At 44.7% G+C, this 7,044-nt stretch overlaps 1 pseudogene; it reads right to left on the bottom strand.

Moving 5' to 3' along the window:
• Nucleotides 1-675: 675 nt before the first annotated feature.
• Nucleotides 676-1,549, bottom strand: LOC132367873 (leucine-rich repeat-containing protein 59-like; annotated as a pseudogene).
• Nucleotides 1,550-7,044: the final 5,495 nt, after the last annotated feature.

The following is a 7,044-nucleotide window of genomic DNA, read 5'->3' as shown; positions in this document are numbered from 1 at the left end:
AAGGATACCAGGGTGGGAATCCAGTTCTGCCTCAAATTAGCTGGGAGACCGGAGGCAAGTCCTGGAAGACCTCAGTTTCCCTGTCTACAAGTGTTACATTGGACCGGGTGGTCTGAAAGTCCTGTCACAGCCTGAGATCTTGTATGACTGTTAAAATATCTGAATGTCTGAGGTCCTTAAAAAATAGGTATGCCCCTCCCCCCCCCCCCCATTTAGACTAGATTTGCCGAGTACGGTGTTCCCCTAGTCCCCAGTAACACACTGCCTCCTGATCTGCCCTGGCTCCCCAGGGAGGAATGAAAGAAAGGGCTTGTGACACACACAATTATAAATGTAGTGTGACAGCTGACCTTTAGTAGAAATGAGTCTTGCCTTTACACAGCTTTGTATAACAACTAGGAAAGGCTATGCTTTTTCCTCTCCCCACCCCAAGCCGACTCTTTTAAGCATGCAGGAGGTATCCCCACCTCCTATTTCTCCTTATTCCACCAGGGGGACCCTGACGAAGGAACAAAGGAGTCTTACAAAGAGGAGGTCTCAAGTACCAAACGGCAGCCATGTGATGATGGCAGGTAGGTCTGACACTAAAAAGAGGTTGTGTCCAGCAGAACCCAACTCCACGGGAGTCCAAGCTCCAAGGCTGGGGGGCAGCAGGCGTGGAGGACAAGCTCCCTGCTAAGAATCGGTCTGCAGGACCCACTGGAGGAGGGCGTGCCTGCGCAGCGCCGGAGCGCGTTGTCGTAGATGGTGTTCACGCTGGTGCAGTCGGGCCGCTGCTGCAGCTCCGTCACCCGACAAGCAAGCAGCCCGCCAGCCACACGCAGCAGCAGCGGCCTCAGCGCAGCCCAGGATCGAGTGTGGTTCCCGGGTGGTGGCTTCCGGGGCCGAGAGCCGGCCTCAGATTTCGGGGCCTGATCTGATCTGTTTCCTTCTTAGGTTCCTCCGGCTCCCGCTTGGCTGCTTTGAGGGCGTCCTACCGCTTTCTCCGGCGCTCCTTCTCTTCCGCCTTCTCCGCTTCCGCAGTTCCGCTCCGGCGCCTCCTGAGCTCGCTGCTTGGCCTCCCACGTCTCCTCGGCCTCTCGGTCTATTTCCGGCTGCCGCTGCCTCTCTGGCTCCTGACCGAGCCGCACCGCCTTCGGGTGCTCTAACACCCTGTTGGCGCCCTGCTTGCGCTGCTTCTCGCCCCAGGATCCAGGGGGTTACCCTTCAGGCCCAGCCGCCTCAGACTCCGGAGCTGAGCAAAGCTGACGGGCACGGTGACCAGCCTGCTGTGGAGGAGGTGCAGGTGCTGGAGGTTGACCGGGCGGCCGAACCCGCTGGCAGCTGCCGCAGTTTGTTCTTCCTCAGGCCCAGCTTCACCAGGTGGGTGAGGCCACGGAAATCCGACGGAAGAGTAGACCGTTTACTGCAGGGCAGATCCAGCATGGTGGATGGGGGGTGCAGCCAACTCCTCGACCGGGACCTCATTCAGGTCGCTGAGGCTCAGGGCCAGCTGGTTGCTGTCTAGCTTGTCGCGGAGGTTCCCGCCCTGGCTACCGGCCTCGGTCATGGTGACGCCGGCTGAACGGGGCTCCGACGGGCAAGAGAAGGGGTGAGAAGCCGCTCGTTGGCTCGGCGGACTCGCACCCAACCGACAATGCCTGCGTCCCCTGCCACCTACCCGCCCCCCGGTTGGCACTCTGAGCCCCATGCCCCGTTCCCACCGGTGCAGCCGCGACAACGATGATGAAGTAACTCATCCCACCAAAGTCATTCAACTAAAATGTTCAGTCACCATGTGCACCTAGGTTTTTCTTTTTTTAACAGTTTTTTGAGATGTAATTCACAAACCATACAAGTCACTCATTTACAGCCACTATGGAGAACAGTATGGAGGTTCCTTAAAAAACTAAAAATAGAACTACCATGCAACCCAGCAATCCCACTCCTGGGCATATACCCTGAGAAAACCATAATTCAGAAAGAGTCATGTACCACAATGTTCATGGCAGCTCTATTTACAATAGCCAGGACATGGAAGCAACCTAAGTGTCCCTCAACAGATGAATGGATAGAGAAGATGTGGCACATATATACAATGGAATATTACTCAGCCATAAAAAGGAACGGAACGGGGTCACTTGTAGAGACATGGATGAACCTAGAGACTGTCATACAGTGTGAAGTAAATCAGAAAGAGAAAAACAAATATCGTATATTAACACATATATGTGGAATCTGAAAAAATTGGTATGGACAATCTTATTTACAAAGCAGAGATAGAGACATAGATGTAGAGAACAAATGTATGGATACCATGGGGGAAGGAGGTAGTGGGATGAATTGGGAGATCGGGATTGACATATATACACTATTGATACTATGTATAAAATAGCTAACTAATGAGAACCTACTGTATAGCACAGGGAACTCTACTCAATACTCCGTAATGACCTATATGGGAATAGAATCTAAAGAAAGAGTGGATATATGTATATGTATAGCTGATTCACTTTGCTGTACAGTAGAAACTAACACAACATTGTAAAGCAACTATACTCCAATTAAAAACAAAAGTGTATGATTCTGTGGCTTTTGGTATATTTACAGTTGTGCAATCATCACCACAATCAGTTTTAGAATATTTTTACCACCCCAAAAAGAAACCCTGTACCCCTTGGCTGCCAGCTCCCAATTCCTCCATCCCTCCAGCTCTAGGCAACCATTAATCTGCTCTCTGTCTCCATATATTTGTCTGTTTTGAACATTTCATATAATGGAAGCATACAGTATGTGGCATTTGTGACTATTTCCTTCAATCAGTGTAAGATGTTTAAGGTTCATTCATGTTGTAGCATGTATCAATACCTCATTTATTTTCATGGCAGAATAACATTTTATTGTACAGATATGTCCCATTCTGTCTATCCATTCATCAGTTAGTGGACATTGGTCTGTTTCCACCTTTTGGCTGCTATGAAGAATGCTACTATGAATGTTCATGTACAAGATTTTGTGTAGACATATGGTTTCATTTCTCTTCGTTCTATACCCAGAAGTGAAAATGCTGGATTCTATGGTAACTCTACGTTTAAGCTTTTGAAAACTGCCAGACAGTTTTCTAAAGTGGCTGAATCATTTTTCATTCCCACCAGCAGTGTAGGAGAGTTCCAATTTCTCCACTTCCTCACCTACACTTGTTATTATCTGACTTTTTGATGATAGCCATCCTAGTACGTATGAAACAGTATCTCATTTTGGTTTCTATTTGCATTTTCCTGATGACTAATCCTAGGCTTTCTTTGAAGTGCATCTTAAAATATTTGTTACATTTATTCAGTTCAGTGTTAAAATCCTTGCTCTTAAAGCAATTCAAAAATCAGTGAGAAAAAGGAGTGAATGTAAGCTGATAAGAATGTGTGTGCATATACATATGCACATGTGTGTACATCTTGCATGCATACATTTATTTACATGTAAACATGTATGTCTCAGAACTATGAAAGTGTGGGCTCTCAAGTTAAATTGCTTGAGGTCAAATCCAGGCACTGCTACATAGTACCTGAATGACCTGGAGTAAGTTGATTAATTGCTCTAAGTTCATTTTTCCTATCTATAAGTAGGGACAATAAAAACAGCATACACAATTTGCTTAGCATAGCGCTTCTAGATAGTTGATTTATAAATATTAGCTCAATATTTCTGTATTCATTGACTCTTTTACAATTAGGAGGTGTTTCATGTACTGCGCAATTTTAAAAAATCAATGAGGTTTACATTTTATCTTTGCACATACTTGTTTCTAAATATTTCTAGCCCATATTTTGGTTTAGCCTTTAATAGATTCCCTGTCGTGGATCAGTGTTCCGCCTTACCTAATTTCTCACCCTCCCCTTCAAAATACAATTATAAATTCCCCATACAAAAAGAAAATAATAAGAAATATCTTTATTGCAAAATAGCACCATCAGTTCTCATAGTAAAATGCATCCCATGTTGATACAGTTCTAAGAGAGGTCCCAAGGCAACCAAAAGAGGAAGAGGAAGCCCTCAGGGCCTGTGACAGCATGTGCTCTTGAAGGGCAATAGAACCCTCCTTCCTTTCTCCTCCAAAGCCTCATGATTTAGTCCTTATACTCCCCACTCGCCAAACCAGGGGAGCAGTGGAAATAAGCAGCACAAATTACCAAATAATGCCCCTTATTTCCATGTAGAAGCAGGTGCATTTTCCTCAGGATAAGTGGTGCGATGACACTGATCCACTCTGACAGGCCAGCTGATCTAAAATTACTCAGCACACAGCCCCTGGCTGGGGAAGCTTCTCCCAAGAGCTTATTCTGAAACTCTTCAATCCCCCAGGTGCTAATTAAAATTTACTGCATAATATTTGCAAAGCTCAATGGCCCTAGTTACAGCAATCATCAGTTACTAAATGTTAGTGCTGGGGGTGTCACCTGATGATTGGCTTTTTTATTCAAGAGGATTGTCCCTCTTCCCCCACCCCTGATTCTTTCCCTCCACTTCTTCAAGAATCCAAATGGGCTAAATGTCTCAAATGGCTTGAGAGGAGGAAAAACATCATCATCCTACACTTAAAATCGTTCTTTTTTCCTTGGACCACTAGGCACTGAGGGATCAGGGTTTTAAACACAAGGATCCCGCTGTGGAAGTGAGGGGCTAAACTGGAGGTTCACCCCTGAGCCACCATCAAGGTGTACTCCTGCCTCATCCATTTGCCTCGGTGATTGCATCAGCAGGTGGACCAAAGGCCCTGACCAAGGCCCGCTAATCTTATCAGGTTATTGCAAATGACTGCTCTTGAAATGGGAGACAGTATGTCTAAGCAAAGGAGAACTGAGCAATTTATGGAGTTGGCACCAAAGGAGCCATAGGACAAGGACTCAGCCTGGTACCATGCTCTGGCCCCGGCTTCTGCAGACCACGAGGAGACAAGTATTGCAATGACATACAGAGGCATATCCTGGGTTTAACTGAGCTCAAAATGCGCTTGATGGCTTTCATTAAGCAGATGATCTGTGACAAAAAATAAGATGGTCCAGGTACTCTCTAAATAAATGACCTTAAAATGAATAGTCAAACTCCTTTACATTCTAATTCAGGAAAGACGTCAGATCCAAGACCAGTTTAACTCAACCCCATGATCTGGGGGCACCAGCGGCTTTTGCTCTTTGCTCATATACCAGTGGCAAGTTTTTACTAAGACACAGTGTTCTCAATTGTTTCTGTGTTTATTTGTTTCCAGAAGAACCCTTTTCCAGAGTTCTCTTCCAAGAGAACTAATATTTGTGGAACACCTACTATTTGCCAGACATTAATGCTCGGCATGTTAAACAACCACATACAGCTTTCTTTGTCTTGGCCCAATTATAATGTCAGCTCTTCCCTTTCCCTTTTAAATAAATCTATTTTCAGAAGCAGAGGAAGAGATGATGGCCCAAATTTTTGATAGTCAGGGATATGTGTAAAAGAAATATAAAACAGTGGAAGAAAGACCAAACTTTGTGAGAGAAAATCCAAGGTTATTATAAAACTCTTCCCCGTTCAGTACCTGTGGCCTTCTCCAAGGCGTTGAACATTCTGAGCCTAGAGGCCCCTCACTGGGTCAAGATTAGACACTGCATGTGAAGGAGCTCAGAGAGAGGTGAGATGCTGTATAAAGTAGGAGGACCCTTACTCTAATCAGGAGGTCAATAGAAGTGAAATATTCAAGATCCTCACAAACACTGGCAATGCTCATAGAGATCAAACCAAAAGGTGACTGAGTTAAAAAGGCACGGCTGTGTATATCCTGCAGCAAATGACGATCATCAATAGTTAAAGCTGTTTCTGGTCCCGGTTGCATAAGGTTTTCTTCAGAACCAAGTAGGTTTAAAACTAACTTGCAGCAACAATTAATATTCTAGACCATTCTATTTCTTTCATTGTACAATATCATATAGAAGCAAACTTTGCATCCTTTTGAAGTTTTATAGGAAATACATTGGGGTAAGGAAGAGAATGTAAGTTTGTTGTACAGTATATATAAGCATTCTCCTCCCTAAGCCCCCAATAAATTTCCTATAAAGTTTTGAAAGGATGAAACATGTCTAGCAAATTTTTTTTAAAAGGCTTGGGGTCGAACATACTTGATTTTCCACTAGGTTAAAATAATTTTTGTATGTCCAATCTATTAAACCAAATAATGAAAAAGATGTACAAAGCAGCAATTTCATCTGCATTTTCAATAGCTGTTTCCCTGGGCTAACTTGTTGGCAAAGCAATTTGCATGAACATTACTATCCTCAACCAGAAAACATTCAGTAAGTGTCAGATGTTCGCTGGGAACTTCTTGGTACTGACTGATCTACAAATCATTTCAAATACATGGATACCTGAAGGATGGGAGGAAGGGACTTTAGCCAGGAAAAAGGGTGAGGAGGAACATTTCAGGAAAAGGAAGTAGCACATGCCCGTGGGAAGGAGAAACCGTGGCTGGAATAGAGTGAAGGGTGGGTGAGGTAGGCAGAGGTTAGATCATGCAGGACCTCAAGGTCCTAGGAGGAAACACAGCTTATTCAGATGGTTTAATAATGAGATTTTAACAATAGGGATACTTTCAGATGTGTAGGCAGTATTTCAGGAGTCAGCACCCAGAGAAAGCATAACAGGAAGCTCTCACCATCCCTAGAACAAGAAGGAGGAAGAGAAGTATTGGAGTCTGGTGGGAGCTGGAGCTGTGGAGGTGAGGCTACCCACACCTGCTGGCAGAGAAGAAAGGCAGAAACAGGGAAGCAGCAGGAAATACCTCCAAACCCTCCGTCTCTCCTCATGCTCTGCCAGTGCATCCCATCCAGTGTCTTTCTTGGGACATAGAGAAATTAGGGGAGGAAAAGATGGCAAACAGAGAATAACCAGCATACCGGACTTTTTATTTCATCCTAAGAAAAATGAGAAGCCTTTGAAAAATTTTAATCTAGGGAGTGAAGTGGTGAAATTGACAGCTTGGGTCTTTTCTGTTATAGGTTTTGTGAAACAGCATTCAAATGCACATTTTCTTCCATATTG

This window comes from Balaenoptera ricei, chromosome 6, assembly GCF_028023285.1.
Source record: "Balaenoptera ricei isolate mBalRic1 chromosome 6, mBalRic1.hap2, whole genome shotgun sequence".
Classification (NCBI taxonomy): Eukaryota; Metazoa; Chordata; class Mammalia; order Artiodactyla; family Balaenopteridae; genus Balaenoptera; species Balaenoptera ricei.
This window is presented reverse-complemented; position numbering and strand designations above follow the sequence as displayed.